Consider the following 21,432-nt stretch of genomic DNA (forward strand, 5'->3'; position numbering starts at 1 on the left):
AAGATGGACTCTTCAGAAGAAGTAATTATCTTCACTCGAATTTCTGCGCACGAAAGTCACCGGACGACACAATCTTCTGAACACAGCCATACTGAGAAATACAGAGAGAGTTGTGTGGAGCTGATAGTCTTAATTAGCTTTGTAGCAACTCATTTGGCAATGGCTTGAATGTAACAGATGTTCATTAATATCAAAAAGTTACGCACTAAAGCTTTTAAAAAAATCTCTCTTTAGACTACTAAGGCTACATCTATATTGCTACGTTTAGTTTTTTTAAGCAGAGTTTTGAGCCAAAAGCAATCTCCGTGCATACAAGTGTTTTTTAGCTCCAGTAGAAGAACTAAACTCTGTTTAAATTAACACGCCCTAACCACATATCTCACAAACATTCTCATATACTGGGCATGCGCCTGTCTGGGTAAACAGGAAGCAGCATGTATACTCAGCCCGTTGCTGGTAGTTGCCATAGTAACGTTAGTAGCTACAACGAGATGTCATGACCCAATCAGGCGGCGAAACAATGGCGTCAATGTTGCCAAAGGTCTCCGTTTGCGGCCGTTGAGACTGCAACACAACCCTGCAGATTCCAAACCAAAACAGGGTCAGAAGTGTTTTCAAATGTCTCCCGTTTAGGGGCTCTGAAACGCCAGAGCAGTGTGAATGTGAGGTGTAAACGTAGCAAAAGATATTGGTTTTCAACCCAAAACGTAGCAATGTAAATGTAGCCTAAATGTGCACTTTGGTTTTTGAATGTCTTTCATCTGAAGGACATTTTGCCCAAGTGTGTAGATGCCATCATCAACCAAAACTAAGGCAACAACCCAACTGGCAAAAATCCTCCTCTGATTCTCAAACCGTTTTCATTGGTGTGGAATAGAGAGAAACAGTAAGGATTGAATTATGCTCCAGTGAGTATTTAAGATATCTTAAATACCAGCACACAACTGTTTCGCATCTGAGATATAAAACACATCAGTGAACTAGTAGTAGTGAGACAGAATCTGATTGGACTAAAGAAAGTCTGGAAGGTTTGAAGCACTCAAATAAAGTAAAAGATTTGAGTGAAATCTACGATCAAAATAGCATTTTGGTATCAGAAATGTGTTGTATTTCTTGTTGAATGGGCTTGTTTTTCTCAGTCTTTACTAAAAAGCTCTGCCAGAGGCACAGAAGACATTATCCAATTGTTTTCACAGGTTGAGTAGAACTCTTGGTAACCTTCATGTGTAAAATGCAAACAAAGTAAGTTAAGACTGCCAACACAACTGAAACCACCAGTTGATTATGAAAACTGATTTATTTTCAATTGACTACTCGATTAATCGACTAATTGTTTCAGCACAAATAATAACAACAAAATAAATACATATCCAAGCATATGTGAAGTAGTTCTAGAGCTATGATTGAGTCCAAAAAACTAGGCCCGACCCTATGAACCCGCTTAGTTTCTGTCCAAGCCCGACCCGAAACACAGTAGCAGTTTTGAGTCAGAGCCTGATTAAAAACATGAATTTCAACTGTTTTTTTAGATATCTAGAAGATGACGGCCACACACAGCGGTACACAGACAGTCTGCAATCAAAAAATAAAATAAGAACACCGGGAAATTAGCCCAAACCCGCCCCGATTCAAGCCTGGGGGAAATCTGAGAAATTGCAGCAAAATCAGGTTCAAGCAGAGATACAAGCTCTAATGTGAAGTAGACTGTGTGATAATTTTGTACATTTTATTAGGGATAGACAGATCATCGGCCCTGGCCGATTATCGGACCGTTTTTTGTCAGTTTGCAGATTATCTGTATCTGCGTTTTATTTGCCTGATAACCAAAAAAGTTAATGAATTAAAAAGTGTGCTACTTTGGCTCCCTAAAACTCTGTGTCTGTCCCTCTGCTTCTGTTCCACTCACCACTGAGTCTGACTTAATGTCTCCCCCCCACAACACTGTCTGACTATCTTTTACTGGGTATTATGTTGAAAGTTTCTATTGCTCAAAGCATTTAAACAAAGTTTGGAGCTGATGAGTTGGAGTTTGTAACATTCCAAAATCTTAATTTTGACTTAAAGATTTTCATTTTCACTGTATATGCATATCGGTTCCAAATATATCGGTTTCATTAACTACTAATAATTGGCATCGGTCTTAAAAAAACTGTATCGGTCCTTCCCTACATTTTATCTTTTTCCATTGATTTTTTTTACTTTGACTATCAGTGACTGTTAATAGAAAAGATAATAAAGCCAATCTAGAAAGATACCCAAACCTTCACAATTGCACCTATAGTTTAAAATTAACTACTGTGCCGATTAGTGGGAGTGCAGCTTGTCAGCTGACATGTTCTTTAGAGGGATTCCATTTCTATCTGTCAGCGTGTGAGCTGAGGGGGGGGTCACGTAAAAACATGACTCTCTGCTACTCGTGTTTACTGTGACGGATTACCTCGTTCTGTGGAAGTTACCGTTCAAATCTGAAGCAGTGTGAGTGGCATCAAATGAGGTCTGATACCTCCAATGACTGGGCTGACTTTGTACCCCAAAAAAAGCACAAAAAGAAAAGGAAAACTAGAACACCTACTGTAAATGTTACGTTATGTCAAAGCAAAAGTGGAGAACTTCTATAAAAACTTTAGATTTTTAAGTTGGTTTCAGCAGTTTAATGTCAAATTAGTACAACATCAGAAATGTTCAATAATGTTGGTAACAACAAAAACAAGTCTGCCTACTGAACAGAAGCTTCCCACCATCACTGTTTGAAACCCCCCACAGAGAGCCATTGTAAGACTGTGCTGCAGCGGTTTATCCAGGTGCCTCGTATGCATGTTTTTTTCTTAAAAAGGTGGAAATCAATCTTCATACATATATAAAAACTACAGATGGACAGCAGGCAATTAATTTCCTAACTCACCATATGAGTAGGTGCATTCACAACATAAGTGGGCTGCGTGTTCGTGACACAGGGAGGCTGTGTTGTCTGATTAAATGCAATCAAAACAAGTCCATTGTGTTTTAATCCCTCTGAAAAAAGATCTTGTTAAAATGATGATGGAGGTAAGACAAAAAAAAGTCACGTGACATTCTGGATTCAACTAAATCGAATCTCATTATAAAGTAAAATAGAACCTGATGAATGTGGGATGTCATAATTCTTTCCTTTGTTACTGTCCAACCCTGTCTCCTTTAAATTATGTTTCTATACTGATCATTTGTTTTCCTAATTACATTGGGAAAACAAATTAGTACTGTATAACGTAGTTTCTATGAGACAGGGTTGTACTGTCAGAATAACATCGTCCAAGGTTTGAAATGAAATTCCTGCACAAATGCTAACATCTGTAGCACTAATTCACCAGTTCTCTAAATGTTGGTAACCCCAGTTAAACAAGCGTCCTTTAACTAACACCATTTCCCATAAGCCCTGAACTTTTGTGGGCTCGACAAGTTTACTTTAGACAAGACAAAAAAATGCTTTATGAGAGTGCCAAGACTTCTTAAATGAGACCCCTTTTCTACCCAAAATGTATGGATATGTAGAAAACCAAGTTTTGATGTTGTAGCCTACCAATATTGCCAACCATGCTTGTAAATTTGCATGGGAGCTGTAGTTTTTTTGACTTTCTTGTGGCTGACACATGTGGTGTGTGCCAGGCATCTACTAGCTAATTATCTAAGGCTTAAAAAAAACTACACTTTAAAACTAACTTTTCACTAACACTAATAATTTTGTAAAGCAAATATTCCGATACCTAGCCTTAAAAAAGACTAACTTCACTATTGCTTCCAAATTACGAAAACAAGCTAAACATCCAAATACTTCATTAACAAAAAGGCTAATTGTAGAAAGGTGTCTAACGTTTTAAATAGAACAACATAGCTAACTGTTTATACAACAACTATTTAAAAAGGCTTTAGCCAGTTTTTTTAACTAATGCTTTAAAAATATCAAGTATAGCTAGGATTCCCAATGCTGAGGCTTTAAAACAAGAAAATGCATCAAATATCCCAATACTAAGGCCTAAAAAACATAGGTTAGGTAAGCTAACTATGGCTAGCTAAATTTGCATGTGCAGACGTCAACTAATGCATGTCAAATGCAGGTGTGTTGCAAGTAAGATGTTTTTTAACAACAAATGTCATTTTTTGCTAAGTCACCCAGTACTTAGGTTATAACCAACTTTAGATATTGTTACTTAAATGATTTCAAAGGATTACATTTGGTAAATTCTTCAATACTAAAGCCTTAAATAGACTTTAAAAGGAACCAACTTTAGCTAACTGTCAAAATACTTGTTAGCTAGCCCATTGTTTCAGAGAAACTTTTAAAATCAAACTTTGTCTCACTGTTCTGATGCTATTTAATAGCTTCAGAGATGTAAAAGGTTTCTAAAATACTCACTGCAGGACTTGGAGAGAGAGAAGTGTTCATGATGACAGATGGACTCGAAACTAATTTCCTGACTGAGCTCAGACCACAGGGGGTTCCTGAGTGTGTGAGTGTGTGAGTGTGTGTGTGTGTGTGTGTGTGTGTGTGTGTGTGTGTGTGTGTGTGTGTGTGTGGGTGGGGCTGCACTGCTGTGTACATAGAGATGACCCTAACTACAACCTCCCCACTGACCAGAATGGGCAATCAGAGAGAGAGAGAGAATGTGAGTTTGCTAGTTAATATCCGGCCAGAGTTTGTCAGGGTTTCTGTGGTTGATTGATCAGTTTACTTATTTGTGTGTGTGTGTGTGTGTGTGTGTGTGTGTGTGTGTGTGTGTGTGTGTGTGTGAGACAGAGAAAAAAAAACATAAGCTATGAAAGAAGGGAGGAGTCCAAGACTTCTTAAATGAGAACTCTTTTCCACCCAAATTCGCAAATTTGTCAGTGTGTTACTTTTTTCCAATGAAAGTAGCTAGCACTAGCTACAAAAAGTAGCCAGATGATGTCATATGCTCATTAAACTGGGCCAAACTAAACCAAACCTAAAACAGGATGAACTAAATATGTGGAACAAGATGCGTCTCAATTCCAGACTGCATTCAAAATACATACCATATTAAAGCTTTAAAAAGAGCATATTTTGCTATTACTGTCCCGACACTAAATATGAAACAATATAAACAAACTAGTCCAGTCAAGTCAGCGCCAAGGAATAATAAACCATGACTAAACCTGAGGTTGGATTTGATCAGAGTTCCTGTCTTCACACCCCCACCCAAGTAGCAGGAGTCCTAATTCTCACCCCAGGGTGTGTCTGGGTGGGGCCTGATGACTGTGGCAGGTCGCCAAGTCAGACACACCTTGATAAGCAGGTATGAGAAGGGCGGTCCTCCCTGCATGTCTGCAGCTCTCTTTCCCTTTATGTTGACTTTGTGCTTTTCATGCCCTGTTTCTGTATCTCAAACACACACACACACACACACACACACACACACACACACACACACACACACACTTTTATGTAACAAGATTAAAAGTCTAAAACCCTGCCAGATTCTGCAACAGTCTAAACATTTATACGAAAACTGTTGGACAGAAAAAAACGAACAAAATGTAGTTTGTCCTGAGGATGACATTAAGATCTAAATGGTTCATCCTCTGGGGAGCAGGAATGAAATCAGATAATTTCAGTACAAGAGGCACATTACATTTTGATATCCAGTGTCTAAAAATTTTGATTATGTCATCATAGTGGAGCAGTAAAGGTCCAGTCACCAAAACGTATTGGGATTCCTCCTTGGGGGAGCATGATTATTTACAGCCAATTTGATGGAAATCTGGCCTGTAGTTGTAGAAATAACCTTTCTATGGACTCAAGTGTGGTGCATAATTAAGGACCGCTCTGTGAATTGTTCTATAGTACTCGAGTAGAAGTACTGTAGAGTAAGTATCAAGTAGTGGAGGTGAAATTAAACTTTGTTTGAAAACTAGTTTAAGCTGCATTAATCAGTTTTTTTTTTTTGGAAAAGCACAACAAGCTGAACATCCCAGACAAAAACGTTGTTCTGGCTAACATGTTAGCAAGCAGCTGCATACATACACATCCAGCAGACACAGAGCATTATCATCCCATTTACAGTAGAGTCATGTTTGTGGCCACCTGATGTAGTCCAATGTTCACTTTTCTTTTAGCTCTGTTTAGGTCTCACCACCTCTTGGAAAAACATCAACATCTCTTTAGGGGCCAGCCCATTGGTCTGAAGGCCCATTATTCTGAAACCCCAGTAATTCGAAAAATGTCCTATTGGACCGAAAGCCCATAGTCCAACGGTCCGTTATCCTGGAAACAAAAGCTCACTGCTCCGAAGGCCCGTTGCTTTGAAAATACACACTCTGGAGTTGGAGTTCACTGACCTTACTATTTGCCAGACTATTCTTCTTCTTCTTTCCGGCAGTGTACACGCTGCTAAGCTTATAACTGTGCTCCACAGGTCAAAGATGAACTAAATTCTTACATACAGTCCTGTGTCACGCAGGAACTGAAGAAAAAAGCCTCAAATCCAAGTTCTGCCAGTCTAACAAAGAATACTTTTCTTTCTGCCCTATCCTTTTTACATTCTAGGAAAACCTGCCTTACGGTCTCAAGACTCCCACATTTATACAAGCCAGAAACATGTTTTCCTACAATGAACAAAGAGTAATTTAACCCACAGTGCCCCAATCTCAATTGTAAAGCAAATATTCTAATACCTAGCCTTAAAAAAGACTTACAACTTCCAAATTACGAAAACAAGCTAAACACATACTTCATTATCAAAAAGGCTAATTGTAGAAATGTGTCTAAGGTTTTAAATAGAACAACATAGCTAACTGTTCATACAACAACTATTTAAAAAGGCTTTAGCCAGTTTTTTTTTAACTAATGCTTTAAAAATATAAAGTATAGCTAGGATTCCCAATACTGACACTTTAAAACAAGAAAATGCATCAAATATCCCAATACTAAGGCCTAAAAAACATAGGTTAGGTAAGCTAACTATGGCTAGCTAAATTTGCATGTGCAAGTCCTGCCAGTCTAACAAAGAATAGTTTTCTTTCTGCCCTATCCTTTTTACAAGACTCCCACATTTATACAAGCCAGAAACATGTTTTCCTACAATGAACCAAGAGTAATTTAACCCACAGTGCCCCAATCTCAATCTACACAGTTTAACTGAGTCCCTATGGGACAGAGAAGTATAGAAACATCTCTTCTTAACTTTAGGTTGTATAGAGAAGTAGTGTCTACCCCTGACTTCCTTTTCGCACCCTCTGCCATTCTTTCATTAAGCCCTCTTTAATTATTTCTCTAAGTTCCACTCTCCCCAATGATACATGCACATCTAGACCAGACTCTATTGACATATTGCTCAACTTAACAGATAACGTATAAAACGTATGACTTTGTATGACTCCTAAAGAAATACTTTTTGGTTAACAGCTCTTCTGTGAACTTAGTTAAATAATCTAAAGTGGGCTTTTTTTTCGGGAAAACAGATTGGACTATGAGCTTTCGGTCCAATGGGAAGTTTTTCTATTAACTATTGGGGTTTTGGAAAAATCTTTAGCTGCTAAATGTTCCACTTTCTTCATCATCTAGTTGCCAACTTTGTCTGCTGTTTGATGATGAGCAGGTAGTGTAGAGTCAGAGCTTGTTGGCTGAAAACAGCTGCCAGCTAATAAATGTGCTGTAAAACCAAAATGTCAGGATAAATACAACTTAACAATCTGCAGTGCAGTGCAGTGCTGCTGGAACTCATTTTATTTCCTTTGCCATAGTATTTTAAACAAAAACTACTTCAGTAAAAATAAAACTATAGTAAAAGAGTTTATTTTTCCTCACTGAAACACTGCCAGCAGCTCAGAGGAGCGTCTCATTCTTTTCAGATGAGACACTGCAGACTCTCCCTGTTTGAACAAATAATATTATGCAGTCAGGTGAGGTTGCATCTCCTCCATCAAGTTATGAATCACTCGATCACCTCTGTTATTTACACAGTCTGTCTTTACACTGTATATCCTTCCTAGGTGATGTGCAGACTTAGTATCGTGCAGAAAAAAATCATCTTTATCGTTTTTCTATGCTAAATTTATTTATACTATTTTATAGAAATGCATTCATACAGGGCAGTCTATTACCAGAAAAGTAGAATTATCCCCTTGCGGTTGAATGCCTCCGCCGACTGCAGTCAAGATGCAGTTTACATTGTCTGTCTGTTCCCTGTTGCCTTGCAGTGCCCTGCTATGACATGAACTACTACGACTACCATTTGTAGTCACTGTTCCATTATCTGTATTGTGACTATTATTGCCACTGTTCATCACATCCCCAACCGGCACCTTCAGACACCGCCTACTAAGAGCCTGGGTCTGCCGAGGTTTCTTCCTAAAAAGGAGTTTTTCCTCGCCACTGTCACACTAAATGCTTGCTCTTGGGGGAATTACTAGAATTGTTGGGGCTTTGTAAACTATAGAGTGTGATCTAGACCTACTCTATATGTAAAGTGTCTCGAGATAACTCCTGTTATGATTTGATACTATAAATAAAATTGAAATTGAATTGTTCAAACTCATTTAATACATGTAGTGAAGACTTTGAAGCAATTTATAAAAAAGGTATTAAGTGTATTATCTGGCAAAACATGGATGCTTCACACACATCTTCAACCCAGCAGCACAGAAGATCTTAATCACCACAGTTTCAAGGTGGGCACCCAAGATTAGTGTCACCAATGTAGTTTCTGAATGTGAAATATGGTCACAATGTCTCCTCCTGTTCCTGAGATATAGCGTTTAATAATGGCCAGAAAAGCGTTTTTGCAGAACATTATGATGTCAGAGTGAAGTTAACCTTTTTAACCTTTTGGATAAAAAATGTCATAATTTCATATTTTTAGATATGTGTGTGAATTGTGACAAATGTTGTCATAGTTTGAAATTGGAGGAAGGAATTGGAGGAATTATCTTTAGTTATGGCCAAAAATGCATTTTGTGAGGTCACAGTAAACTTGACCCTTGAACTCCAAAATCTAATCAGACGTTTGTGCCCAATTTGAGGAAATTCCCTCCAGGGGGTCCTTAGATATCACGTTCACATGAATGGGGTGAATGAACGTACGGACAACCCCAAAACATAATGCCTCCGGCCATGGCTGTCGCCGGCATGGAGGCATAAAAAAGAGCAATGGGCAAAAGTGTAGAAATATTTTTTTTTTTTTTTTAAACGGTAAATCCAAAGAAGAAAAATCCTAAATACCACGGAAGTTTAATTCTTTTTCCAAAAGTACTTTTAAAATACATCAGACTAAACATGTTCCATCCTTATCATCTGTCTATCTTATCACAGGCCAGAAGTCTGTGGACATGCACTGTCATGATAACCCCACAACTCATTACTCAGCAAACAGATCTGTGTGTTGTGAAATACATGAGGGAACTCCTTTACCCAGCATGCCTTGCTCATGACTAACAACTGTGGTATGTCACTTTGTGTGCTGGTGCACTTTGATCCAGCAGCAGCTTTAAATTGGGATTGAACAGCAGGAGACGCCCTGCAGGCTCATTAACTGACCAGGAATGTTTCATCCTAATGGTAACAACTTTTAACGAAGGGTCTTACTTCACTAACATTGTAAAAAAAAAATGATGTGAATTTACTGCAGGGAGCTAAAACAATGACTAAATGTGGAATTTTTTTTTTTTTTTAGAAATATTTTGTCTAGCACTACAATAACTAGGGTGAGTAATCACAAACTTTCTTCTTGCATTTTTCTTCAATAAAAAGAAACGCCCAAAGGGAAAAATGTGAGTGCTTATTTGTGAATGGATCTTTGCCTCTGGCTGGTAGCACCATTAAGGACTTTTAAGGTAAAGCCAACACTTCCTTCTTTTACAAAAATATCATTTTCACCAGGCTGAGTAAACAAGTATTATAACTACTACCCTTTTCCTAAATGTTACACCCAAAATATTAAAACTGAGATGAAAAATATATTTGTGCAACAAATTGTGTTCAATTTACTGTAGCACCTCCGCTAACAATATCATTTTTTTTAACCAGTTTTGTTAATTGGGGTTTTATTTACTCAAGCATAATATACATTTTTTGTTCATAAAATTGTCAGAAATAACAGGAAAATGCATAGATTTCTTTCAAATAAGGTAACACAGACTCATTGCCTTTCCTGTACGCGGACCGATCAAGCTTACTGCCGTGCGTAGTTCCCCCCCCCCCCCAAAAGGTTCATTCTGATCCAGGAAGAACCCTGGTGTCACTTTGGAAACATAACTAGAAGTTAAGACGAAATGCAGTTTACATGAGTTTGTAGAAATTAACCGGACATTTGCTGCCCCTCGCTACATTAGAAGACCAAGGCAGGTTGGTCCTACTGGATTAGTTCATCCTGGACCAGAGACGCCCCAACTTGGAGTAGTTTCCTGTGATCTGTGTCATGTGGGCCCCGCCACGGCTACGTCTCTTTAGTAGAGTAGCGGCAGGTCCTGAGTGTGTTGATTCCAATGGGAGAAGTGAACGTGAACACAGATTGAGCGATCCTTTAGCTCCATAGTCATATGTAAGTAAATATTGGACCCATATTTCACAAGCCACATATCTCCAGAACATTCTGACACTAAAATGGCCTTTTTCGGATGGACACATCAGGAGAAAATTAAATGTCTGAGATCTGTCTCTGTCTCAGGACCGAACTCTCGCGAGGTCTGGCTACACAGAGAAGCTAACATCAGCTAACGTTAAACTAATCTCTGTGATGCTAAATATGTCTTTTAGCTCTGTAAATATCTAACATTAGCAAAAGAACATCTTAATAAAATATTCAAATACAACTTTTCATTCATCCACACGCCGTTCACTACACGTTCAAACGCCCCTTTAGGAGACAGGAAGTGTGGACCGTTGTATACCATTGGCGCTGCTTGAAATTAGGCATGCATGGGCCAGTTACCGGTTTTAAGGTATACCACGGTATGAAAAAGTCACAGTTTCAAAACTGTTGCACCGTTCCTGCCGTATGAGCTGTTTTTTATGAGTAGTCGCGGACAGAAAGTGCCGGTCATAAATCCCTCTGCCTGCCAACGTGCAGTGTAGAGTATCACGGCCCCTCCCCTTCCTGTTGTTGGTGCAAGTGTCTGTGCTTGCATGACGTTCCGGTTAAATGAACATGTCTGTCTTTATTTTTCTTATTTTTAGGGCAGCAGTAGTTCTGGCAGCAAAGGGGAATCCACATCAAAACAATATGATTGTTTTATTTGTTTGAACTTAATATGGTACACATTTAAAAATATACCAAATATTCTATATGCAGTTTAAAATAAAATACAGTGTGTTCAATGGAGGAAAAGAGTTTCTTGTTCTTTACCCAGACATTTCAAAATAATACATTTTAGAGCTGTAATTGCAATACCGTGAAACCGTGGTATTTTTGCTGAAGGTTATCATACTGTCAGATTCTCATACCGGCCCATGCCTACTTGAAATGCGCTATCTTTAGTATAAATGATCTTTGCCTGGGCCTAATCAAAGTGGATTGTACAGTATGGCATGCATATCTCGGTCTCTCTCTAAACACCAACTATATAAAACAGTAGAACTAGTTTGTCTGTACTTAATGATGCAGTGAAGATGTCACCTCTCCTGTATTTGCTCTCACCTCTTTGCTCCTCCCCTCTTAATTGGAGCAGAGTCGTACCAGTTCCTGTATTACATCTCTCTCTACCCCATCATTATCAGTGTAAAACAAAACAGAACAACCAGTTCCTGCAGCCTCTGTGTTTCTTGAAAAGCACTCAAACAGAAAATGTGTTGAATTCCTCATGTCATGATCTGTCACCTTCTAAACTGCCTTCCCTTTGTCATTCTAAGAAGGGAGAATTTGTGCATCTAGTGTATGGGTAGATGAAGTGAAAGGAAAATCAAATTTGGCACAAAAATGCAGCCGAAGTTTCCACAATTTCATTCTCAGAATTTTCATGCCGCGTTCGAAATAGGGAAAGGTAACACATCACAGACATGGCAGATTTACTAAATAACCGTTAAAGTGCATTTTGTTTAAATAATAATGAGACGTGTTCTGGAAAACACCACTCTGTCCCTCACACATTATGAACACTAGACTGATTAATGGCATGTTTTCACTGCATACAGGTATTACCTCAGGTTATTTTAGGCTTGGCTCAACACAGCTCTCTACACCACCCAATCACATGCTAACACACACACACACACACACACACACACACACACACACACACACACACACACACACACACACACACAGCTATTGTGCACAATTGTCCTCACTAGAAAAAAGACAGCATCGGCCGTTTGTTCAAACGCTTAATATGACCTATTAATGAATCTGCTCTGATATTAGGAAGATAGTCTAAATCAAAAGGTCAAATGTTTAGGTTTAATTAATTGTAGAAGCAACACCATAATCATTATAATAATTTCAATAATTCTCCAGCCCCAGTGTATACAAAAAGAAGGTATGTGCCCACACACAGACAGACAGATAAACAGTACAAGTAGGAAAGATATGCAGACGATGAAGCCTTTCAAACTCTTTCACTTTCTTATCTCTTAGTTCACTTCCATAACTAGAACATCTACAAAAACGACAACAACATCTACTCTGCGAACACTGCAGCTCCCACCTAGCATCCACCCAGCCTGCACCCACTCGGGCTCTCCGACGAGGCTTAATGAGTAATAAGCACTGGGTGACCACAGTCTTGGAGTCAAGCCAACTTCCCCAGATGCCAAATTGAAGCCTGGAGGTACTGCATAATGCAAAACAACACTCATTAAAACTTGGAGGGGAAAAAAACAAGGAGTGATAAAATACAAAAATGCACTAAGATGCATTTCAGGAAAAGCTCAGTGGCAGTTTTGAAATGACTGAGATGAATAATTACAACTCTCAGGCATCCATTAGCAGCAGAAATTACAAGATGTAGAAAATGGGCTCCAACAAAATTTAAACTGTTTGCCCTGAACATTATGTTAAGGTGGGGGATGTGGGCTTTGGAAAGGCTGATGAAATGGGCTGAAAGGCTTTCACTGCAGAAACATACTGGGAAGCATTTAGATGAGTTCAGCGGGGTAACTCGTCAGTGTGCAGTTTAAGTCAGGAACGAATGTAACTGTAAAACGAGACAAAAAAATGGATAATTTCTCAGTATCGCTATGTTCAGAAGATTGTGTCGTCCGGCAACTTTCCCACGCAGAAGCTTGAGTGCTGATAATTACCTCTTCTGAAGAGTCCATCATGTTTTTTTAATCCTCCGTGTCCTCCTTGGTTACTAGCAACTGCGTGGAGGAGGGGTGGGGGCGCGTGGGCATGCGCGATCATGTAAGGCTTGTATCATTTGGACGCGCCAACAGTTTTGTTGTCATTACTTAGAATTCCTCATGGGGGCGACAGAAACTATGCACTATAGCTTTAAGCATACAGACATGAGTAGTATTCTCTTCATCTAAATACGTGTCAGCAGGCTGTTGTAATTGGTGAAGAGTTGGGAGAACAAACCATTAACCAGATTATTTCCTTGAAAGAGTAGTGCCCAAGTGAATCATGGGTATTCTTGGAAGTGTGAGTGTCTCAGTGCCTTCAGTTGTATGGCGTGCCCTGAATACTTACATCCAAATCACCTGCAAGGGTTATATAAAAGTATCTTAAATCTTTCGTTCAAAGCATTCCAGGAGTTGTTTCATGTAGGCATGGTCCCACTTCTGGTTTAGAAAAGTTCATATTAAACATACATAATCAACGACACATTCCTTGTGATAATTAGTCATTTCTTTGGCATTCATGCCAGTGGAGTGTTTCAAAACACTTTCAGGCCATGCAAGATCTTATCTGAGCTTTAATTTGTCAGTTAAACCAGGATTGAAAGTTGTTTTTTTTTAACTTTGACTCCACTGTGATTTGCGCAGAAGATGCTGCATCTCAGCAACAGAAGGGCCCTCCTGAGACATCGTGCCTACCACCTGTTCATTCAGTGCTAATCTAAATCCTTGGAATGCATTTTTGAAGATGCCTTCATTTTTCTATTTTTTGTCCACACTCTTCTTCTTCCTCAGAAAACACATTCCTCTCCTGTGATGATAGTGGCACGCAGAGCTGACAGAGTCTGATCAGATCCACCAGAAATCCACTTACTGTGGACATATTGAGGACGTTTACATGCACACCAATATTCCAGTATTATTCAGAATATGACAATATTCCGAATTTGATACAGGTCATGAAAACAGCATATTCCGGTTGGATATTCCAAATAAGGACTTTTTCCAAATATAGCATTTACCGATTAAGACATGTGGGATATTCCAGTATCATACGCATTCTTTGGACATGTATACAGCGCATTCGGAATATGCGTCTCAATGGTGCTTATGGTCAGCTCTCTGCGTTGCTATGGTTGCTGTACACAAACCAACCAGCCAACAGTTTGCAATGATAAGAAGAAGAAACACAGCTATACTACAAAGACTTGGATATCAACAGGTTGTTGGACATGTGCACACATCGCTACGCCGACCTTTTAAAGAAGCTGGTTGAAGGAATAAAAGATGGGCGCTGTGTTCGCACCATCCAACAAGTCCACCATATGTGGAAAACTTTGAAAAAAATCTTATTTTGTACGGCTACATGTAAACAGGAATATTAGTGGAAAATTCACTTTCATTAGCCATGTAAAACAGCTTAGTTGGAATATCATCCTTTTCGAAATAAGGGCAAAAACCAGAATATTATGTGCATTTAAACGTAGTCACTTTGTCACTTAGACCTAAAACCCCATGGCAACACAAAACAAGGAGAGGAGAGGACCTCTAATGTGTGGCATATTAAAGTAGCAATCTGTGAGATCTGCCTCTGTTTTTATTTAGTCTCCACTTTTGATGCCACGCTGCCCTGACATCACATGTCAATCAAACCTAGTGGGCGGGGCTGCACTGTTCTCTGTTTTGATGTGTTCACACTTAACGCAAAGCAAATGTTTCATTAAAAATTGTTTGCTTGTTGTCTTGCGGACAGACCTGACAAAGTATGAATTCAGACTTTTTACAAATCAGCATCACAATGTAGTTTTTTTTAGCATGCTTTTGATCCGTTTATTGCAATTAAATCAAAGCAAAATTTGTTTATTTTTGGTTCCTACTGCTGTAGTAAACCAGATTAATTCAGCCGACCCGTTACTTGCTAGATACAGTATATATTTATTGATTTTGACACACCAATTATGAAACTGCCACTCACCAGAGACAGATGGACAAGCGCTCCGCAGCTGCCAATCGACAAAAGCTGCCAATCATGATAAGAGAACTATTGTGAAACCGTTGGTCTTATATCACACTGAGACATGTCCACAGTCTGCTGATTTACAACTTTGGTGACACACTTAATTAAATTTGAATTAAGTAAGACAAATGGATGATGCAAGTTCATGACCTGTCTTTCCTATCACATCATGTACGAATGCTGTTATCATAAAATATGTGGGGGCCATTAAACAAAGTAATGTCTCACCTATATGTACAACTTCTTTTAGGAAATGAAAGACATGACATCACAGTAATGAAAATGTTTGCAAGAGGACTATCAGAGAAAGGTGAGTTTCTGCCAGGCGGGACTGTTTATTACGATTACCACATACCAACATCCTCCCTCCCTGACTGTATTAAAAACTGATACTGTATTTGAATTGCACAACACAACCATGACATGGCCACCAAACACATCACAGTTCAACAAGGAGCTGTCATTCGCAGGGATGGTCACACACACACACACACACACACACACACACACACACACACACACACAAAAATGTATGTTCCGAACTGTGACATTACCATTCCAAACTTTGTGTGTGTCTTTGCCATTCAAGGTTCACACCCTCATTCCTAACATACCTGTCATCTCCATCCACATTCCTACTTTCCCATGATTCACTGTTGAGTTGCAGTTTGTAACATTATGGCACACTCCATCAACACTCAGTCAGGATCCTCTACACTTCATGTGGCCGATAATCAAAAATCAAGATGTACAAGACTGGTTTTTAGGATGGTTTTGTATCACGTTTTTCCTCATTGTGAGAAGACTAAATCGTGACCCATAACCCTTTTGATAAGTCATTAGGTAGGCTGCGTGGTAACACTTTAAGTCTACTGTGATGAGTGAATGATAGAAGTTTTCATGCAAACACCTTACCATTCAGGATGCTGTTGAGTGATACTTGACACAATGCTAACAATTTACTGTACAGTGACATCCTCCACTGTACTGACACACAGCCTTTTTTCAGATGAAAGAAAAAACACTAACCTTATCAGAGCATACACTCCAGTGCTTTATGCTAACAATTTAGCACTCAACAGTATGTAAGGTGATAGCAAGTATTTAGCTTTGTGCTGATTTATAGCAAGCTCTGCACTGTGATGGCAAGCTCTGTATGCTAACACTTTAGCATACACTCTGATAGCATGCTCCCTGCTAACTCTTTAGCATATACCTACACTTTTGGCGCTTTTCCATTACATGGTACCAGCTCGACTCACCTCGACTCTACTCGCCTTTTTTGGTTTTCCATTACGAAAAAGTACCTGGTACCTGCTAAGAGGTACTTTTTTTAGTACCTCCTCAGCCGAGGTTCCAAGCGAGCTGAGGCAAGCCGAAAAGGTGACGTGAAAGCGACAGACGGGGGTGTCCTGAACAAACCCGCTATTTTTAAACAGTTTAGCTGTTTTTTTGCTGCCTCCAGCTTCATTTGAAACTAAATGTGTCTTCTGGCAACACACACCTTCGACGTTCTGTGTGTGTGTCGCGTTAGGTCACGGCAGTTTACTGCGGCGCCGCTTGTTTTACAGTTCTGCGGAGGCTCCGGCAGAGCTTTTGCCGTAGCCTAACTACACACACACGGCCGGCTCGACGCACACACCAGGGCACAAGTAAACATCAGGCCACTTTTACATAGGCTACACACGCTACGGCGAAAGCTCTGCGTACTTGTGCGCTGGTGTGTGCGTCGAGCCGGCATACGATCAGCCACGCTGAGGCGGTACTAAAATCTGCAATGGAAAACGGACGCACAGTGTGTCGAGTCAAGTCAAGGCGAGTAGAGTCGAGGCGAGTCGAGCAGGTACCATGTAATGGAAAAACGCCATTTGATAGCAAGGTCCCTGCTAACTCTTTAGCATACACTCTGATAGCAAGCTCCCTGCCAACTCTTTAGCATATGATGGCAAGCTTCCTGCTAACTCTTCAGCATACACTTTGTTGCTTTAGATTTATTTCAATATTGATGTCAAAGTGTCTTTGTAAAACTAAGGCTAGTCCTCACAGTGCACAATACGCTTGTTGCTTTAATATTTTTGATTACATTTCTACACAGATTGATCCCAAAATTTGTATTTTAAATCTCAAACTGAATTTGACCTAGGGCTGCAACAACGAATCGATAAAATCGATACATTTCGATTATTAAAAAAGTTGGCAACGAATTTCATTATCGATTCGTTGTGTCGCGCGACACGCCACTCAGTCGCGGAGATAAAAGCTAGGGCTGCCACCTCTTAGTCGATTAGTCGACTAATCGGTCGTTTTGGTCTTAGTCGACTAAGATTTCTTTAGTTGATGAGTCATTTTTTATGCTTATTCATGCTTAATTACTCATTTCCAAGAAACTTATGAGCACATTTCTGGTAAGCACAATATTTAAAGTGGTGCTTTTGCAGGATTAATTGTGGAGAAACTCAGTTTTACAGATGGTTCATTAACTACATTTATATTGTGCTTTTCTAGTCTTAATCACCTCTCAAAGAGCACAGCTCTGTCGATTACATCAACTAATCGATTAATCGACAAAATCATATAAGTGTTAGTCGACTAAGAATTTCTTTAGTCGAGGACAGCCCTAATAAAAGCAATTGAGTTGAGTGCCGTGCGGAGCGGAGCAAAAGAAAAGAAAAAAGAGCAGAGCGGGGGTAGAGGAAATACGGAGAGAGACCGGAGAGACCCTTAACGTTGTTCTGAAACACATGGCGGAGGCAGAGAAATCAGTACGACCTAAGTCATCCAACGTGTGGGAGCATTTCACAATAAATAAATCGAAAACGTGTTAATTGCAAGATAAGCACAAGCGACACGGCATGGCACAGGCGCACCACGGTGATGATTCAGCACCTAAAACGTAAACATGTTGGAGTCCTTGATGAGGAGGAAGGGAGTTCAACAGCAGGGTAAAGTCACTACTAAATCCTACTTTTGTTCCGTTTTGAAGTGAGGAACGTAACGTCCCTCTTCTGTTGCTGGTGTGGTATTTACTCGTTATCCAGCTGACTAGCATTACAAGCTAGCGTTAGCTCGTTAATAACAGTAGTAAAGCAAGACTAAAGACACGTTTTTATTCACTCGCCTTTTTTGGCCCATTCATTTTTCAATCTATTGTCATGTATATATTCTGTGCTTTGTCCCATATCAGTTATTGTTGACAAATATATTTGTGTGTGTTGTACTTTTTAATTTCATTTTAAAGTTCTTTTATAGCACTTGGTCATCTTAAGCTGTGTTTAAATGTGGTGTACAAATGAACTTAACTTGCACTTACTACAATGATGGTAATAATTTAATGAATAAGCTTCAAGTGAACGTGTGTGTGTGTGTGTGTGTTGTCTGTATCTACTCTTTGGGTTACTTACCTTTACACAACTATTAACTAAAACAACAAGTATGTATGTAAGTATGTATTGAGTTGATGTAAATTGATGCTTTTTTGTTTTTTTTATCTGATTCATCGAAAAAATAATCGACAGATTAATCGATTATTAAAATAATCGTTAGTTGCAGTCCTAATTTGACCATTGTCGCTGTACAGAATAAAACAGTAGATTGATGTCAGAGTTGTATCACAGAGCTCAAGGACTAATGAACCACACAAAGACGCTACTTTAGGGCATTAGGGAATTATTTCTCCTGCTCTACATAGATTCCATTGCGTTAATGATTGATGGGCACCAGATGCCACCTCGGGGTGTTCCTCATACCAGAACTTGACATTTGTCTTATAATAGAAATGAATGCAGCACACAATAGACGGCTTGTTCAGTGAAACTTTGGGGCGGCAGAAGCTAAATACTCGTACTACTTCACTGAGTCACGCTCTTGTTCCTGCCTCATGTCTTCAAACTGAGACCGAGAAATATGGGCAGAGGAAGTGAACAAGACGTGCCATGCCCACAACGATTTGAATAATTTAGGACTTCAGTTTCTTTAAAATAACAAATGGATGGCACATCATTTTTCAGATTTTAGAACATATAGCCTAACTATTAATTACAAAAATGTTTATTTTTTCTCAGGACAAGTTTCATTACTGAGCTCCACAACATCTAATGGTTTTAAGGGTGCAGGTATCTGCTGTAGGCTATGTTTCGGTCGCAATGACGTGTAATTACATCTGCAAGCATGACAAGTATGAAGAGGATGAAGGCAAACACAAATACTTGTCTCCTTCCTCCTGACAGCTGACAGACAGACAACACCCTGAACATAAACTCATCACACGGCACCTCAACATAAGTGTCATTGTGAAAAAGTTTAGTTGACCTGTGCACAATTTTGATCCCTTGAACCAACGACTGCTCCTCTCTCTGGATAATTGTTAATATCAACAGATCAGAAAAAGTAGGCCTATTCATATAGAAAATATCTGAATGTTCACCGTCATTATTTGTTCTTGTCTCTATTCCTACAAACAATTAGGCAATGCCACTGAACAGATAAAACATTTATTGTGATTCAGATATTCAGTGTGCAGAGGAAACCCATAAAAATATGTACAGCTTTAAATAACGAGCAGTGTCTTCTTGAAATATCATATTGTTTGTGTGTGTGTGTGTGTGTGTGTGTGTGTGTGTGTGTGTGTGTGTGTGTGTGTGTGTGTGTGTGTGTGTGTGTGTGTGTGTGTGTGTGTTGAAGCCAAGCCTGAGCTCATCATTTTAATATGACATATCTAAATGCTAAGGTAATGGAGGTTTCGGTGAATGGTGTACACACACAGATCCACACATGCACAAACACACACACATGGACAGGTATCTGCAGGAATGGATGCAGGTTTTCTTTCTTTCTCTTCTCCCTCTCTCAGACACAGACACACAGACACACAGACACACACACACACACACACACACACACACACACACACACACACACACACAGAGAGAGTTGTGATATCTTGTTGGTCTGGTTGGTTAACTGTCTGAACGGGAGTCAAGGGAAAGAATGCAGTCCCATTAAGGGGAGGGGGCATCATTGAGAGTGAGAGATCTGGCTCAAGATAAACAAATAAAAACAGTTTTTACATGATCCACTGTCATCTTTTATAATGTTCTAATGCTGTTCAGAAAGTCATCTCCTGCAGATACAGATTACTTAAATATGAACGACTGACAGGAGGGAAAATTGGAATGACCAAAGTTGTGTGAAGAAATCAACAGAAAGTGATAGTGAGAGGGGGAAAGTGAAAGAGAGAAATGAGCAAATGCAGGAAAAAGAAGTGAGAAAGAGACAACTTAGTCTCCTGAACTTCACATTTACTGTGCAGTATATAATTACAAGCACAGATATTTTGACTAATGCCTTCCTCAGTGTGTGCAGGTTCAATGACTGCTACAGTCCAACCTAATCGGGTAAGTAGTGTCAGGTGTATATTGTTTTGGTGAAAAATGGATGCTTCACACACATCTTCAACTCAGCAGCACAGAAGATCTACACAACCACCACAGTTTCAAGGTGCCCACCCAAGATTAGTGTCACCAATTCAGTGTTTGACCAAATGTGAAATATGGTCACAATGTCTCCTGTTCATGGATTATGGCATTGAATAATGGCCAAAAAGTAAAGTAAGGGAAGGAAAACCAAAAACATTTAAGTACAACAACAAAAAATTGTCACCATCAATGCCTCCTGGTTAGAGAATTACAGAGAAAAAAAAGAGTGGAAAGAAAGTGAAAGAGAGATTAGTTAAGGAGAAAGAAGCCCAACAGAATAGAGAAGAGACAGTGAAGAAAAGACAAAGAAAAGTGAGTGTCAAGAGACATGATACAACACAAAGAGTAGGATAAAGTGAGAGAGAAAGAGGGAGATAAAGACAACTAGAGCAGAAGAAGATGGACAGAAAGATAAAGAGGAGGAATATACATAGAAAAAGACAGAAAAGAGCCAGTGATTCAGAGATGCTAGCAGCTGATATTAAGTAAGGGTTTCAGCGTTCCTCAGCCTGGGAAAACACTTAAACATGCATGACTTACTCTTCTGTTTGCCTTAGAAGTCAGTGAGACATTAGCATTACAACAATGTTTGAGGACAACAGCACAGGGACAGTCTATTAACTTATTCTATTTAACTGCTTTCATTTACAGTATTTGAAGCATGAGGTGAGCGCATT

The 21,432-nt window shown here is 39.3% G+C and overlaps 1 protein-coding gene across 1 annotated transcript in view; it reads right to left on the reverse strand.

Annotated features, from left to right (window-relative positions):
* Positions 1 to 21,432, reverse strand: part of LOC116034797 (cingulin-like protein 1) — a 78,726-nt gene that overhangs the window by 54,055 nt on the left and 3,239 nt on the right. The window lies entirely within an intron of this gene.

This window comes from Sander lucioperca, chromosome 14 (genome assembly GCF_008315115.2).
Source record: "Sander lucioperca isolate FBNREF2018 chromosome 14, SLUC_FBN_1.2, whole genome shotgun sequence".
NCBI classification, from domain to species: Eukaryota; Metazoa; Chordata; class Actinopteri; order Perciformes; family Percidae; genus Sander; species Sander lucioperca.